The sequence below is a fragment of the Chiroxiphia lanceolata genome, chromosome 1 (assembly GCF_009829145.1).
Source record: "Chiroxiphia lanceolata isolate bChiLan1 chromosome 1, bChiLan1.pri, whole genome shotgun sequence".
NCBI lineage: Eukaryota > Metazoa > Chordata > Aves > Passeriformes > Pipridae > Chiroxiphia > Chiroxiphia lanceolata.
In genome coordinates this window covers 86515330-86533462 of record NC_045637.1, presented here as the reverse complement: position 1 = coordinate 86533462, position 18133 = coordinate 86515330, and the positions used below count along the sequence as shown (strand labels likewise).

At 44.2% G+C, this 18133-nt stretch overlaps 1 protein-coding gene across 1 annotated transcript in view; it reads left to right on the top strand.

The window, feature by feature from the left end:
• Window positions 1-18133, top strand: part of IRF4 (interferon regulatory factor 4) — a 40893-nt gene that overhangs the window by 21731 nt on the left and 1029 nt on the right. The gene's annotated exons all lie outside the window — the stretch shown is intronic.

Below are 18133 nucleotides of genomic sequence, written 5' to 3'. Positions count from 1 at the left end.
ATGGTCCTTCCCTTTCCAGGAGCATGCAGCCAACCCTGCACATCCAGTGCCTCCATCTTCCTGTGAGCCCCTTGCAGTCATTCTGGAGCTGGTCTGGGGGAACCATCGCTCCTCTCCTCTATCCCATGGGTGGAGGGGAGAGGTTAAATGCACCAGGCAAAAGTCATCTACCTGATGAGAAGGATTCATGCTGATGGCAGTGCCTGTAAAACCTCTTCAAGCTCACAGCCCCTGTGTTTTGGGTCCTGTACAAACATGGGGCAAGGTCTTCTGCCTGGCAAGTGGGGAAGTTAACCTGTCCCCAGTGTGCGTGGGAAACATCTGGTGAGGTTTGATAAGGAGCAGATAAAGGTCTAGGGTACGTCCAGAGTAAAGGCTTCCCAAGGCCATCCATCCACCCCTGAAACAATCCTGTGCTTATTTGTGAGAAGTCATTTAGATTTGCTTTTAAATGTACTGGAAGCAGGTGAGTTTTAAGATAAGTACACAAAGCAAATGTGCCATTTATCACTTCTTATGCTGATGATTAAAGCAAAGGTTTTCTTTTCTCTCTAAGGAATATTGTGAGCTGTGTTCAATTGTGTTAATGACAGCAGTTACAACAACAGAATAAGTATTATTTGAGTGGAAACTGAGGTGTTGGTGAAACAGAGCCTAACAAGCTGGAGTAGGACAGGGCTGGGATAGAGGTCCGAAATTGATTCCACTGACTTTGTGGGCTGAGATGTCACTCCAAACAGTAAAGTCTGGTTTTTTAAAAACCAGAGATGACTTCAGTAATTTGGGAGTGGTTCTGTGATGTTACCTAACTGCTGAGGACATCTGCATGTGTTTTGATGGCCAATTCAGAACTGAAGTAACTGATGTGGTGGAAATAATTATCTCACTGTCTGATTTAGTCACTCCGGCAAGGTGTTTGCAGAACATGGCTGCTTTGTATAGGATAACAAAAAAGCAATGGGCTGCCTAATTCAATTAAAAGCAAATAGCTACAGTCTAGGCACTGACAGCATGTGGGAGGAAGTGGTGTTGTTTCCATTGTGACTGGTAGTGAGTGACTAGCAAAAACAAGGTGGTTTGAGGAAGGCTTGCGTGTTAATGGCATTTCCCTGTTCTGTTTGTCAAGCAAAGGTGGGAATATAGAGTCAGAATTTACTTGAATTCGTTCCTTTACAAGAATAGAAGAGGGGCCTCCATGGGAACGATTTCAAATTGCCACGACACACAGGCAGCACCCTGAGCTTGCCTGCAAAGCGCCCGTTTGTGTGAGTGGCAGGTACTCAAAGTCACTGTGGGTGAAACAGAAAAAAAAATATCACTTTGCATCAAGCAGGCTGGAGATGGTGGTTTGTCTGCTGGGAGTGCTGAGCTGCTTTCGCTCTCTTTCTCTCCGTGGCCGTCAGACTCCCACCGCCTGCTGTCAGCTGGAGTCTTGTACCTAGAAGAAGTCTGCCCATGGCGTGGCTGATTCACTTCATACTTGCACCAGTTGTAGGCCCACGTTGCGGCCATGGGCTCAGCAGTCTGGCTGTGGTGTTGGACCAGAGTTGTTTCCAGAAATGAATCAGACTCTGTCTGATGGCTGTAGTAGGCATGGTAACCCAAAAGTGTCTAATAGCACCTTCCTCTGTCTCTGCCTGTGTTCATCTTTCCCTCATTATTCCCTCATAAAAAGGCCACGTGTATTTGTTCTGGGTGCTTCATCCTATAGGACAGGTTATAGAATGTTAATTCCCTTCTGAAAGATGACTTTGCATAAAGAGAAAATATTTCTTTATTGAAATTCATTTTAAAACAAAATTGCCAATAAGTAATTAATTCCAGCCTTTCACTAGTGTAATCTTTCAATCATGATCTTGAGAGAGAGACAGATCTAAGGTGCAGCCCAGAGAGGGCCAGTTCCTGGGCTCTACCCACCCCTTGTGGGAGGGTGGCAGTAAGCAGGGATGGCAGCTCTTGCCCATCACAGATGTGTTTCGGATTCCTGGCAAGATTCTCTTCTGGAAGCGCTGGCCACCTCCTTCATAAGCCTGGAGGAATCCTGGTTGGTACCTTTGGTTTGGCAAGAGCATGGTTGGATGATGCATGGGGTTATGTGACAGCAAGAGGCAATGGAGAGGAGGGTGATGTGCATGGGAGGCAGCACCAGACAATGGCATGAAGACTGAGCCTTCCTCATCACTACCTGCAGCAGTGAGGGTACAGAAAATAGTGGGTAGCAGGTCCCTCACCCCTTGGGGCTCTGGGAAGCAGCACATAGGGCAGTTGGGGCTGTAGCTGCCTCTGCCACAAATCTGCAGAGAGCTGAGTACATATGTGCAGAGGAGGGGGCAGGTGCTTCTCAGCACAGAAATTTGGCTGTATTCGATAAGGCACAAGCTGAAAAGTATGTGACACCTCTCGCACTGGAGCAGGGATTCCTTTGCAGCACTGTACTCCTACTTAGGGCTCTCATTCTAGTCTGAAATCTGACACCCCTGACCGGTACCAAACTCCTTGGCGTAGGTCAGGCTCAGCCTTCTAATAGGTCTTACTTCTCAAATTCATAACAGCAAAAATAAAATAAATATGTAGGTTTGTCCCCTCCCACACCAGCTAATGTATTTTGGCAATTTAAACAGAGGGGATATGCTCTGGACTCACCTCTGTCATTTCAAATATGTACAGAGTGGCGTAAACCTGGGAAAGCTCAGGCTTGAACTGGCACTACCTCTGGCTTCCCCTCTGCCCATCCTAATCTTCCCGTGCTGATTTTGATGATTTTTTTTGTCTTGTCTCAGATCAAATTAGACTACCAGCTCTTTGGCACAGTGAGTGGGCATTTCTCTATCACGGAGTGCCATGAACCAAGAGGTCCAGCTGGGAGCTCTTCATGGTGCCACACTACAAGGACTAGGAGAAGGTGGCAGGGTGAATATAATGAATGCAGTCAAGAACTGGTATCGCTATAGCACGTTACAATGCATAAAGCACTAGCATACACTTGCTGGCATACTGTAGAGGACAACCATTGTGGCCATGCTGGGTGTCTGGGAAGACAAAGCCTGTGTGTCCCTCAACATTCTCTAGCACCAGCCACAGGGGCATCCCTGGGAAAACATTGAGAGGAGAGGAAGAGAGTCTCCTGTGAGATCAGAGATGCCTTAATACCACTAAATGAGCATCCAAATCTCTTGAGGATATTACCCATCCCCCGCCCCCAACATCATAACCCAAGGATGTGCCCAAAGCAAAGTTAACGAGCATGGCCATGTGGTGCACATGGCTGTACTGGATAGCTCCAGCTGTTCCAGGGCTCTGAAGTCCCGTGTTCTCAGACCATGCCCACAGCTGATGGTATTCAATGTTTTGGTTGTCTGAAATGGTTTCCATTTCCAGCTGAGCCTGGGAAGGGCAGCTCCTGCTGCTCAGTAACGGGGATTGCATGAGCTGGGCACTGCTGGGAGGGACCAGGATGCTTCACCTCTAGAAAAAATAGCTCTTGTTAGCCAGCCATACAGAGACAGCATTTACTTGACCACATTTACTTACATAAAAGGGCAGTTTCCTTTGTTCTGTGGTTGGCATCAGGAACTTCACACTGGTGATATTTTTTTTTAATTTGTTGTTTTCTCTTACCCATTTTGAATGGGGTTACCTCCTGCTCTCCTTTCCCTCCAGCCTCACTGCTCTTTTATTCTCACTGCTTCTGCCTCCTTCTAGTTCAGCAGCACTGACTGAGGAGGCAGGCAAGGTGGCTTCCTAGTGTTAATTTTTTTCAGCAGCTACATTGTCACTGCCTATGCTGGTGGGCTTTGACAAACAGCAGAACAAGCTCCCTGGGATTTGCATGGCCCTACCCCATGTTAAACCCCTCTCTGGCCCAACGGAATGTGGAAAACTGTTGTCCTGAGTGATCCGAAAGTCCTTGGCCCCACAGCCTGAGCCATGCTCACAGCAGCAGCACCTTGGGAATTGAGCTGCATCCCAAGTGGTAATGTTTGTGTTTTTTCATTCTTGTTTGCTTTTTTCTTTCCCTACTGCCGTCACAGGTCTGTCTGCTTTGCCTCTGCCTGTCAATAAGTTGGGGCTGCTGGACAATAAAAATTCCGTTTTGCAGAAGAAGCAGTGGGTTTTGTGACATTTGGGGTTTGGGCTTTTGTTTGTTTGGTTTTTTTTTTTTTTTAATTCAGTGAGGGATGAGAGGAAAGTGAAATTTCATTAAGATTTTTCTTGGGGAAAATAGCCTCCAACAAACAAGAAAAAATAAAATAAAATTGAAGAGACGCCATTCAAAAGTACATTGCACCAGTAAGGAAATTTGAAATCGGGGGGGTGGGTCCTGACCCAGTCCAGTCTCCCCAGCCACCTGCCTGCTCTGGTGTGGACACCTGTGCCAGGCACAGGTGCAGTTGAGTCAGCAGAGACGTTGGGATGCCCAGACACCTCTATCCCTGGAGGTGGCAGCTGGGGCCGAGCAAGGCAGGCTTTAACTCAATGGAGAAGAGGCTCACTGGTGCAGAGGACACCCCTTTATCCCTTCCAAGAGCAGAGATTTTGAGGCTTGGCTCTTGGTCCACTGGCAGTATCCCTGCTGCCTGGTTCTCCAGGGCTGTGCCTTGTAGGTGTCCAGAGGGAAGCTCAGCAGAGGGGCTGCCTCCCCAGGAGCATCCTGCGTGATTAAGCTGCAGTGTGTTTCTGGGCGATGAGGCAGGGGCTGGAGGAAAACTTGTGTCTTGCAATCTGAGGCTCCTATCAGCCCTGCAGCAGGCCAGGGTTGGTCTGCACAGCGGGGCTGAGTCGGCTCAGGGGCTGTGTGTGCAGTGCTTGGCTTCTTCTAAAAACAGAAGACTTACTCAGAAGCAGAATTGAGGTGCCACTTGCTTTTACTCCAGCTCTTTTATATATAGTACCCATTTCTCCTGATTTTACTTTAGCAGTTACTGTATGAATTGCAGCTCAGAAGTGTGTGTGTGGGGGAGGAGTGCAGGGACAACTGAGTGCTGCTGGCCAAGCTGGAGCTGCTGGTTTGCTGTTGGATTTGCTGTGGGAGTTCCCTCTGCAGGAGTTGTGTCAGGGAGCAGACTTCATCCACCAGAAAGCTGTTAGGGGCTGTGTGGGGCTAATGTCACCTTAAATGAAACTGGGGCTCTTCTTTTTCCCCAGGGATAGACCAAGAGCATTTTCTTTAGTGTTTTCCTTCCTGTTGCTGTTTTTCTTCTTTCTTTTATTTTTTCCTTATTTTTTTAAAGAAACATAGCCAAGCTGCAAAACTAAGTGGTTTGTTTCCCTGCAATGCAGGACGGTGCAGAACACTTGTATTATTCCTCCAGTCTTTTGAAGGGAAGTGCCCAGTGCCACATCCAAGAAGCATGTTACCTTGAAACCTATGCTCAAAGGGAAGGAAAGAGAGCAATAGTGGTTTGACCTTACCTTCAGGCACCTTGATGCTGGAGGTGGCAATAGGCTGCTTTCAGTTTGTCTGAAACTCAGAAGATCCCCTGACCCATCAACCTAATGTCTCAAGGAGCTGCAGCATTCCTGTTGCCCTTTCCCAGCATATGACATGATAATGTAAGTTGGTCCTGCTTTTACTTCAAGGATTCCCAAACTGATGAATCAAGGCCTCTGTTTATGACAGCAATTCAGAAAACACATAAATGGGGGCCAGTTTCTTTCTCTCTTGGCATTTTTACAAAGCTATGGCAACATAAGCAGAGATTCATAACAGCAGAAGAGAGATCACTGAAGCAGTCTGAATTATTTTCCTAGAAAGGATTCACATAGACGTCTTTGGCTCACATGGTTATAAGAAGAGATAAACAGAAATGTCTCTTTTTAAACACTGAGGCTGCCCTACTCAGAATTAGGGAATTTAAAAGCAAGGGACATCTTTTCATACTGGTCACTTTAAACAATAGACCTGATCTTTCTTTTTTTCCAGCAGTAACAGAGCAACTTCTGAGAAAGCAGTACATCCTGTCTGAAGTTTCCTACTTTGATTAATAGAAGCAGGGCACACATATGCAGACAGACACACACAAATCAGGTCATATTCATGTTGGAATCAAAAACAAAACAGGCCCCAAAAAACCCAAACCCAACACAAACCCTTGAAAAACTCTGATTGCAGCTCCTGTGACCATCAAACAAGAACTTTCAGGCATTTGGGTGCTCAATTTTTACTAATGCTCTTCTCTGCTTTACTGCCTAGACAACTGAGGTTGTCAGCTGCAGTAGCATCTAATAAGGGACATTACTTGTCCTCAGAAGCTTCCTGTGGGGCAAGTGGCAGGAGAATGGAAGCATTACTAACTAGATCCCTCCTCTACCCCAGCCTTTGAAAAAAATTATACAATGAAAGGGTTGATAATAAAAACAAGAAGGTTTCAATAAGTAAAAAAAAATAAAAAATTTAGCACATGAACAGCATTTTTTGAATGGATTCATATGCCTAGGAGACCTGGAAACCACGCCATGGACCCCTTTGCAGTCTTAAGTACCAGATGTGCATCTTCCCAGGTACTTAGGGCTGCTGTGATCAGCCCTCCAGGTGCCCAGCCCCAGGAAGTCCCTATAACTCCCCATTGTGAATGCACAGTCTCAGATATTGTCCTTGCCGGGGTAGTGCTGTCCTAGCTGGTGGTGAAGGGAACATATCCAGGAACTGGCCTTAATGCTGCTCCTTGACTGTCCAGACTCACAGGCATCTGAAAAATGAAGGATCAGGCACACAAACAGCTGCAGGTGGGTCCAGCAGGATGCTTTTCCAGCTCTGCATTGACAGCTGAGGTCTCAACACAGAGATGTGTTGCTGGGGAGCTTGTGGCGTCAATTTACCTGTGACTTTCCCATGGATTCCAAGGTGCTGGCTGGAATGATGCTGGGATGGTGCCTGGTGATTGTGTGGCAGCAGTGAGAGGCAGGTGTATGCTGATGGTTACCTCAAAAGCTGCTTTTGAATGGACTTGCTAAGGATCATGAGGGAAAACCGGCAGCTAAGCTGGGAATTGATGTAAGCTCCCTTGCATCCCTTCAGCACCTTAAGAGGGAGGTTTCTCCACCATGCCTTGGAGAGATGAGCCCACAGAGAAGACCAGGTGATGAAAACAGACCTATCAAAAGTAAAATCAACCAACCCCAAACCCCAACAACCTATTTTCATGAGCAATTGCATCCATTATCCTAATTAAGAAGAAAAATGCCAGAATTCTGGACAGGAGTGATTACTCATCATCTCATCTCACTGAGGTAGGTACCTCTGTGGGTGCAAAAGGAGGCTAAAGGAGTTGAAGAATGAAAGTGTTTCTCTAGCAAGCTTGGAAAAAAGAGTAGAGATAAGGGATGGTTTTGGCACAGGTCTCAGAATTTAGAGAGGCCTCTTGGCCTGTGATTCAGAGATGCTAGTCCCCACTGTGGTTCTGTCTAAAGTGGTAGGTGTTTGGCTTGTCAGGAAGTCAACACTTTATTTACAAAACCACTCATCATTTACAAGCCCAGTTATTTACAAAGCCTGTTGATGGAAATGCCTTGCCTTGAACTCTCATAGGAAGTCTCTTTATCACAGAAGTTTCAGATTGGTTATTTCCTTCAGGTTGGTTTTTCTTTTATTCTTATTTTGCAGTTCACTTACAGTACTACTGACATAGAGGAGAAAAATATGAAGGCCACATGAGCAAAAGTTAAAGAATATCAGCATTTGACTTGTCTGTGCAGTGTTTATGTGCCTGAGTATGTAGTTCCCTTAGCTTGAGGAGACAGAAATGGAAGGGAGAGCAAACTTATGCAACAAGACAGAGTTCCATTTTATTGGATCCTTTTTGGCTGCAGCCTGCTGCTACAGCTCCTAGAGGTACTCCAAGTTGCCATACTTCTGATTAGTCCTCATCCAGTATGTCCCGACGTGCTCCAGGCCCTTACTCCTTCACTGCTTCCCTTTCCCATCACAACCAGCTCTAAGGCAAAATTTCACCCTCCATCCTTCATCCCTCATCTCACCCCAAGCCATGTCTGCCCTCTCCTCCAGCTCCTTCTGCTCTGGCAGCAGCAGCTCAGGCTGATGCCGCCAGCACCATCTGGGCTTGCAGTGGTGGGACCTTCCTCCTGGATGAGAACCCAAGACCCATCCTCCCCAAAGCTGCAACACTAAGTTTCGTGCAGGGGAACTCAGGTGCAGACCTCAGGGGACTTCCAGGGAGACCTGAGACTGGAATAAAAGCTAGGGAGGACTTTTTTAGCTCTCCAACTTTATAGAGTGCTTGTGAGCAAGATGATTTATCTCTTCAGAGTCTTATAACTTGGCAAAATTTGGATGGAGGTTTTTCACAGGCAAGTGGCACATTCCTGACACACCAGCCAAAATCCTGCCACATTTCAAGTCATTTCTCCAAAGCCTGAGGACATGAGGAAAAGGTCACTGAGCTTCTTGAAGCATGGAAGTGGGGGTAAAGAGCATATTTTCTTCCAGCTAAATGATCAGCAACCACTTAAAATTTCCAGGCAGAGAAAACATACTGCAGCAGACTCCAACCCTGGATATTTTAGCCTACCATTACAAGCAACCATAATTAGGAAGCATGAGGCAACTGCTGGATTTTCTTGTGCCCCATTTTTACATTTTTCAAAGACTGAAAGCTGCTGTGCAGGTGCAATTGCTATGGTTGGGAAGAAGCAGCACTCTGCTTTTCTTCTCCCCTCACCTCCTTTTTTTCTGAATGAAAGTGTTTTACAAATGAAAAATGAGGTTTCCTGAAATTAAGGGCTACTTTTTATTCTGAGTTGGCTTCCATGAAAAGTGTCTTGTGAGCCTTTCAGCCTTACTTCTGAACTTGTTGGGGGGTGACAAGCAACCATACTGTCCTGGTCATCTTGGCCAGGCAGAGTCCAGTAGGGCAACTGAGAAGATTTTGGGTAGCCCCACAAAAAGGCTTGTCACTCTCTTTGTTGCCTGCCTTCACATTCAGAATTAAACCCCATGTACCTTTGCTTCTCCTTGGGGCCTGTGGGACACCTGGGGAGGCACAGGCTGCAGGAGGGTCGCCTCTGTGTCATACCACAGGGATATAATCCCAGTCAGTGCACCCTTTTGATGACATCCCAGGATGTCATCAAGGGAAAGACTTGGCTGCCTGGACACCATCACCCACCCCACTTGGGCACCAAAGCATCCTGTTTCCCCAAAGTGGCGGGGAAAAGGTGTCCCTGGACTGCTAACCAGGTATGACCTGCACAAGTCGTGAGGGCAGCTGGCTAACTCATTCTTCCTAATGCTTTCTGACTCATCTCTGTGACTTTCCTCCAGGTCTTTACGCTCTCTCTTTCTCTTTAATGACCTACCTTTGTGCACTAGTCCGTCTTTTCCCCTTAATTGCTGCTGCCTGGACTGCCACTGGGAAGGGTGAGAAACAGTAAGGAGTCCCATTCCCTCGAATGAGAAAGCACAAGTGTCTCTAGAAATGCAGCCTGACCAGCACAGTCCCCATGGGCAAGTGACAGCATGAGGAGACATTGAGTATGTACTGGAGCCCGTGGGCCAAGGCCGCTGTGACCGTACCTAGGAACAGCCAATACTTATGAGGGAAGGTTCTTACATGGGAATGGCAGCACCTCAGTGTGCTTAGAGGTCCTCGATAATACAGTGAGCACCAAAACTCTCCCTCCTGAGAAAAAAGCAATGCAACTGTATAAGATAAACTGTTGCATGCAGTCCTTTGCATAGGTTAGGATAATAGTTTAAATGGCACACAAGCACAGAAGGAAAAACTTGTAGCTCTTCACTCTCTCTAATATTAACCTGCAGACTCACTGCCACAAAGCATTGCTGAGGCAATAGCTCAGAAAAATGAAAAGCCTGGTAAGTTAACCCCTTACCCCTCGTCTATAAGGCTGATGGGAAAAGCACAGCAGTAGAGCTGAGGAAAAACCATCTTGATGCAATTTTGGGCAGGTTGTAGGAGCTGCAGGGAGGCTGAAGTGGAATCTTTCACCAGTTAGGCAGAAAGGACAGACGATGTCCCGTAAAGCTGGAGCACTTACTCCTCCTCACTCTCAGGCAAGCATCATGCTTCTTTAGAGCAGTCCTAGCTTGAGTTTTTGTCCTGTGAGAGAAACATAAAAGCAAAAGGACCCGTGTTTGTGTCTGTGAGCAGGGGTAGATCTACTAAGGGACAGGTCTGAAGGAGACTGAGTCTTTGTTCACCCCCATCTATCTCCGGCTAGCGTTGTACTCACCACACATCCTCTTCTTTCCCAGGGTCAAAATGGCACAATTTCAAATGTCATATAACAGATTGCGTAAAACAGATTCCATTTTTTCAGACAGAAAACCTTTCTTACACTGGAGCTAAGACTGAAATAATGTATTGGTGAAAAGTGAAAATTTAAAAAAAAAATTTTTTTGTCATTGCAAAATTCTCCTCAAGTAATGCCCCCCTCCAATAAATCAAATACATAAAAAACCCCTTCCTAATAAAAGAGTAAGTAAAACACATGAAGCACAAAACCCAAAAGGACCAAACAGTCCCAAAAGTCTGACAAAACAACAGCAACTGGCTTTCAGTGGAACATGGTGAACTGAGTAGATAAAAACCCAAACAAAATGCAGACATGGGAAGTGGGAAAAAAACCACCAGAAAAAGTAAGATGAAGAATAGAAAGAAATAAACTGAGGGCATTATTCCAAAAAGCCCAACATTTTGTGGTGTGGCAAGTCACTTCAGGTGATGCTCCACCAGCCCAGTGTGTCTTTGTTTTCCTCCCTGCTCTCTGCAGCATGATAAAAGCACAGGAAGGATGCTCAATGGCAAATTGGCCATCAGCCACTTTCAAAGGGGAGTCATTTAGTGAGATTCACTCATATTTGTATCAGTTGAAAGAAAAAAAAAAAAGAACAACATTGGTAAAGCAACCAGACTGATCTTGCAAATACACTTATCTTGGACCCATCTGATGGGAAAAGCACTCTGTTAAAGAGAATGTGATATTATGAATACTGATAACACCTCCCAGCAAGCCTCAAACATCTATTTCTAGATGAGTGTTTACCACCATGTGGTCAGTCATGGTGACCATACCATGTACAAGACTGATTATTACAGCCCTAGTATTGTATTACTTTTGTTTTTCTTAAATATAGGCGTATATGGGGGGCAGGGTGTGTGTGTTTGACCAGCCCCTCATTTCTGTAGCACAATGGAGCTGTCAAGCTTAGACCAAAATCTGTGAGTTGTTCAACCCGAAGTGGTCAACCTGATAAAAAGGCTCCCCAGAAAGGCGGAACCCTTTTTGTCTGTGAGTGTTTATCACTCACTATCATTGGTAAAAGCTAGCTAGTCAAACTTAAGGTCATAAGACATAGAGGAAACCCACAGTATTTCTTTGGTTATTTAAGTGACATGCTGCTCCTCAAAAGGCTGAGAAAGCTTTTGCAGACTGGGTAGTTTTTCATTCATGAGTACTGGGTTGGTCTTTTTTGTTTGTTTGTTTGTTTGCTTGTTTTTGGGGGCTTTTTTTTTCTTTCTTTCTTTTTTTCCTTTCAAACCCGTCTTGCAGATAAAACTTGACACAATTCACCACAGGCAGGAAACCTTGGAGGGTGCGGTCTGCTGGGTAGAGCAGAGGCCCAGGGCTTTGAGTATCTCACTTCCAACCCTGCCACGGGCACTGACTCACTGGCTGCTGGGGGTGAGCCACATTCTTGCTCTGCATCTCCTGGGGAGAGAGTGGCATACCTGATGGGACAACTCTGCTATAGTTAATGCCAGGCATATGATTTTGGGACTGTCAAAGCTGATGGATGGTGTCTGTTGGTTTTCACGAGTTCTGGTGCTCGTTCCTGCAAAATGCATTAGGAATCAGAGATCAAAGGCTCAGAGTGCTACTAGAAGCTATGCCTGATTTGTAAATTGAGTTTTCAGTATGCTCATGGATTGCATGTGAGCGTGGCAGTTGAGTGAGAGCAATGCTGCCTTCACTGTAATATCAAGCACGGCTTGCCACATATGAACCAACCAGACATACCATGACTTTGCTCAAGAAAGACTTTCAGGTTCATGTCTCTGCTCTTGCATTAATGCATATGATCATAAGGGAGGCACCAAGGCTGATCTTATGTCAGGAGGGGAGCCCTGGGCACTTTGTCTTACCACAAGCAGGGCTCCTCTTGACCCATCCAGCTCTAGACCACATGTTCCTTGCCCTTACCCTCTTCCTTGTGCCAGCTCTTGTGTTTCACAATCATTTGCTCAGTGATCTGATGCAACTGATGATCAATTCGAGGCAAAGGTGGAAAGCTGGGCCAGGGTGGTGATACAGCAGTCTCACACTACTCAGAGCCATGAGTTGAAGTGTTGTTTCCAGCTTTGCAATGCCTCAGTCCTGCAGCAGAATCCATTCTGAACATTGCAAGAAAAGCACCTTAGCAAGGTGTCTCAAAAGCATATAAGCTGCATGAAGAAGCATCTACACGAGTTGTTAGAAGTCACAAGCTTGTCTTTAAACAGTCCTTAGCCACAACACTTCATCAGTCTTCAAAACTGAAATGTCAGTCTTTACCTGTCCTCAGTTCTCACTTTAGGCAATGAAACACCACTCTGCTCCTTTATTCTGACCAAAGAAATCTTAAATTCATAGACTCATTCATAAAATCATAGGATGGTTTGGACCTTAAAGATCATCGAGTTCCAACCCCCATGCCATGGGCAGGGACACCTTCCACTAGACCAGGTTGGTCAAAGCCTCATCCAACCTGGCCTTGAACACTTCCAGGAATGAAACATCTAAAACCTTTCTGGGCAACCTGTTTCAGTGTCTCACCACCCTCACACTAAAGAATTTCTTCCCAATATCTCATCTAAACCTACCTTCTTTTAGTTTAGAGCCATTTCCCCTTGTCCTGTCAATACATGCCCTTGGTAAAAAGTCCCTCTCCAGCTCTCTTGCAGGTGCCCTTTAGGTGCTGGAAGGTGCTATAGGATCTTCCTGGAGTCTTTTCTTCTCCAGGCTGAACAACCTGAACTCTCACTCTGTCTTCAAAGGAGAGGTGCTCTCAGAGGAGCCCTCTGATCATCCTTGTGGCCCTCCTCTGAATTTGCTCCAACAGATCCATGTCTTTCTTATGTTGTGGACTCCAGAGCTGGACACAGTACTCTAGGTGAGGTCACATAAGAGCACAGCAGAGGGGTAGAATCATCTCCCTCAACCTGCTGGCCATGCCACTTTCGATGAAGCCCAAGATGCAGCTGGCTTTCTGGTCTGCAAGTGCACACTGCTGAAGCTTCTTGCCCACCAATTCCTTCCTGCACAGCTTAAACCATGGGAATAGGGACTCCCTCCGTAGCACAACCTACAGCAGAGAAGCTACGATACAGCTGTGAAAGGCAAGAGAGGACACAAAACCAGAGGTCATCTTCCTGCATGTGTACTCTACCCACAGTTTTGTCTTGAAGACCCACACTGTAGCATCTATGTGGAGACCCTGGCTTGTAGGAAGGCACTGGAGTTGTTCAGCTCTAGGGCTGCAGTTATGTTTCAGGTGGGAGCCTGTAGCTCATCATCAGCACTCAACTATGGATAGCATCAGGACGGCACAGCCCCACCTCCCCCCGCCAACACTATGGGAACCAGGCACGTGTCCACCACGTTGAGGAACTGCAGGCACAGGCAAGGAGATGCCATGTGGCACAGCTGCTCTTCAACTGCTGCTTTTTGCCCACATCCCATCCTAAATGTAAAAATCTGCTTGAGAAGCTGGGTGTATAAAATGATGGGATTCGTACTGGAAAAGTACATACACAAGTTCTGATGTGCTATGAAATGGGTCCCCAATTACATTCAGAAGGCTGGACCGAAGTATGGATTAACAGAATTCATATGTGTCTGTGTAAGGAGTACGCTCAGGTGGAGAAAACCACATACACAGAGAACGTATTGTGCTGGCACACAGGGTTCCAAGGGAGCAGAGTTTATCAACGTTTATAAAGTGATTCAACATTCACATATAAGGGACCATAAGAAAAACTGTATATTTTCCTCATGAGCTAATCAATGAACCACCTGAGTTTGTAAAGCTGTCACTGACTACAGGAGCTAGAAATCAGTTTTCCCATGCGACTCAATACTTAAATAATAGTCCACAAAGGTCAACCTGGGCAATGCTGCAGCACAAAGGTAAGACGTGCCTGCAAGAAATGTCTTCCTCAGAGATGGTACCAGAACTAGCCCAGTTGTGCTGCTGATTTTAGAAATCTCAAAATGTAGAACAGATTTTATCCTTGTGAGACAGAAAATTTTGCTGGGGTTTGTTTTATTCAGCTTTGTAGCATTTTCAATTATTACAAAGAATCATCTCACCTTCTGCACCAAGGTATCGCCTTCTGCTCCCAGCATGGGTGGATGGAGATGTCTGAGGAGACAGTGATGGAGATTCCCTTTCCTGCACATGCTGTAGTAAAGAGAGTTACAACAGGTGTCTACCAACATTTTTAACCCCAATGGTTCAGAGCTCTCTAGTCTCTCTTTATTTATTTTTAAACCTATGTCTACCCATATTTTTGTCAGGTTCTAAAAATAAGCAGTACTGTTAACATTTTGAATTTTAATTATCTACTGAATATCTAAAAAGATAAGCTGGAACGGGAAGCCCCTCTGTGAGCAGAAGTACAATCTAGTTAAATGAGTGAAATTTATCAGAAAAAATGAGTAATGAGCAGTGAGAAAGACTGTCTCATTTTGCTAATTTTACTTTATAAATTATCTGATTTGACATTCTGTGCTAAAAAATCTGCTTATGAACCAAGAAAAGCAAGGCATGTGCTCCACTTGGTTGAAGCAGAATCTGTGGCCACAAAAATTTTGCTGCATTAGTACTGCAGCATGAAACCCCCTGCCAACAAAATGAAGACTCTTGTGGTTGTTTCTATATCAACGTATATTTAGAAATAACTAGGTATACTGGGCTTCAGGTTTAGTCTACACTGAACCCCTTGGTTATCTGCAGTCACACCAGAACTGCAGTAATTTCACCACACAGATGTCATTAAGGCCCAGAAGCATAAAGCAAAGTTCTCCTTTCCTCTACCTGCAGCCCCAAACCCATTCCAGGAATGAAGGAAAAGATAATTCTGAATCCTTACCTTGTATTTAATGCACTTTTCATGAGCTATATTGAGACTATCAGCCCATTTTATTTGTGTGCTTTTGCTTGGGACTGGCAATGAACTTTTACTATTAAAGTTATTTCAGAAGAAAGAGGCAAAAGGGTGCCAGAATACGCTTATAAAACTAAGCATGCGTTAATAGCATCTGTTACAAATAAGGCTGGATTCAACTTTCCATTGTCTTACTCCTTTTCCCTCAAGTTGTTTAAACATTTCAATTCAAAAGGAATTTGGCTGAAAACTTCCTTTACTTGGTCTTGGTCTCAAGGAGGGTTGCTTGCAGGAGTTGTACAAAACCTACTACAAACTTTTAAATAGTGAGGGTATGAGAGAAAAGAAACACAGATGTCTTCTCGGATGTTCAGACTAGAGGTAATTGCGTGCAATACAGAAGCCCCCCCCAGTCCTGCCATTTGATCCCCCAAATTCCCACAGCAGATCTGTTAGTGCTGCTACTCCAAAAGCAGCACTTCCTTTGCCATTCCATGCAGTGATAAATGTTGCAAACTCTGTCATTTAAGTTACTCGGCAAGACACATTATTTTGAAGGACTTCAAGATTTAATTGATGACTCTCTGAAAGAAAGCCCCCTTAGGTTGTCCAGTAATACTGAAAGGAGTATATAATTTACATGATAAACATCTTGTTCTGAAATAAATAAACCATTTTGGACATGCTCTCTTAATACCTTTATTAAAGACAAGCGTTTAGAGCTCTGTAGCTCAAACAGCACAAGAGAAATGGAGCTGAATTGCCCAAATCTCCTTTTTAACCCTTGTCAGCACTATATAAAAACAGAACTTTAAAAAGGTGAAGACAGAAATGGCTGTTGTGTTCCCTTATGAAACTGTGTTCCCTGTTACTCTCAGTTTTCCCTTTGATTTCATGCCAAAAAAACTCTAGTAAGTGATGCAAAGTCAGAAAACAGGCTGTCAACCACATGAAGCCAAAATACCCTTAACACGAAACACAGCTTGTGCAAAATTAATTTTGCCTATAATTAACCATCCAGCTTTTTTCATGGCTTTAAGAATGCTGAAAGAAACAGTGACCTGTGTTAACACTGCAGAAGCAGTCCTAACTACAACCTAATGTATGCACACTTCATACTAACATTTGACACAGAAGAATAGAAGAACTGCTAATGAGGACATAGCAGGTAAATTGAACCATCGCTTTATCACTATACAGACAGGCTGGACTATAACTAAGGATGAAGTTCAAGCAGGATTTTTTGTTATTTATTTTTTCATCCTTGAACTGTAAACACACCAGATTCTCTCCTAAAAATCTTTTAAATGAATTTACAAGTTACAATCATTTTTATTTTCAGATGAGGGTAGTCACCCAGAACTCCTACAGTTAGAAGGCTAGACCAGAAATGCCAAAAGGCCAAAGTTCTATTTGAAGTCTATCATCAAATTTAATGAATTCCCAAATATTTCAACCTACTGGAAGCTAACTAATTCGAATCATATTTGTGTCTTAGTAGTTAAATAATGCATATGCTGTTGCCTGTTTTGACAGTACTCAGACTCTTAGTAACTCCTGACTGATGCTAAAATTTTAAGTGCCATGCAATTCCTAACAATCATAAACAGATTGTAGATGCTATATACCCTCAGGGGTCCCTCCTTCTGTCCCTGGATAAGATGCACCTGATCAATTTGATCCAGAGAGCCAAAGCTTGACAGTGTTAAAGATCCAGATAAGAATGCTGAATCTCTGGCTTCAGCAGTAGCACTGCATTCAATTTTCAGTTTCAACGTGTTCTGATAAGGTTAAGGATCTTTTCCTTCTAACTTTTATAGATATTATTGAATGAAAAAACCAAAATAGCAGTTACGTTTATAGTGTGTAAAACATGTAAACCCCCTCATTGCTAGTGAGTCCAGACACCTGCTTGGACACAAAGATCAGTACTTGCATCCACTGGTACAATCAATATCATACTATTTAATATCCTCAGGAAAAACACACTGTTTCAAGAGTATTTTAGCTGGACACGTCCAACAATGTTGGCTGGAGTTGACTTAAATATGATCTGGCAGCAGGTTTGAAAGCATAAATCCCCTGTGTAGCACTGTCTCTTAAGATTGTGTGTAACCATGGCAAAAGATTCTTGATGTTTCCTTCTTCACAAGGCAAAAATTGTACCTAGGAAACTGCTATCTTCTACCTTCTCTTGGATTAGAAACAGAGAATGTCTTATCAGTACATTCAATGTTAAGAAGGAGCTGAATTTCGGTACATTCAATTTTAAAAGGAGTTGAATGTGTGAATAACTTTATGATACATTTCCTAGGGCTTTGCACAGCTAAGTGTTAGGCTTTTGCAAGTAAGGGACTTCCTGCATGTCTTTTAGTAGGCTCAGCAAACAAAGAACTCCAGGAAATTCTTCTGTTGTGATTTTTTTTAACCATTATTTGCCATTACACCTTCCTTTATATCAACAATCAATTCTTATTCTTGGTTTCTTTGTTTTTTCTGAACATATATAAGAATATTTTTAACTAAAATAGAATATAATAGAATATAAAAGCTATAATTATGTTTACCTTTTTTTTTTTTTCCCAGCCTCATGCTCTGTACAGTATTACAGCTAGTTTTTAGGGTCCTATTCTATCTGCATCTCACTGCTTACCAATAGAGCAGGGAAACATGCTATTACTTCAGAAGGGTTTCCTTAGTTCTGGATGGCAAAAATCTGCCTGGGTAGAAAACAAAAAACAAATCTCACCTTCACAATAAAATACTCTCTTCAAGGAGACGCAACAGCTTTGGCAAATGTTGAGAGACTGGACCTATGGCACCAGTCATATTATTGTGCAGCCAAAAGTGCCCCTGCAAAGCAAAACTCTGCAGCATGGATTTCTTATTTTCCTCTCTGCTGCCATACACTGAAACTAAACTGGTCAGAGTCCTGGTTCTTTTCATGCAACTAGAGGAAGATGCAAGGGGATTAGCATACAGAATACAACTTGCTCGATCCTCAAGTC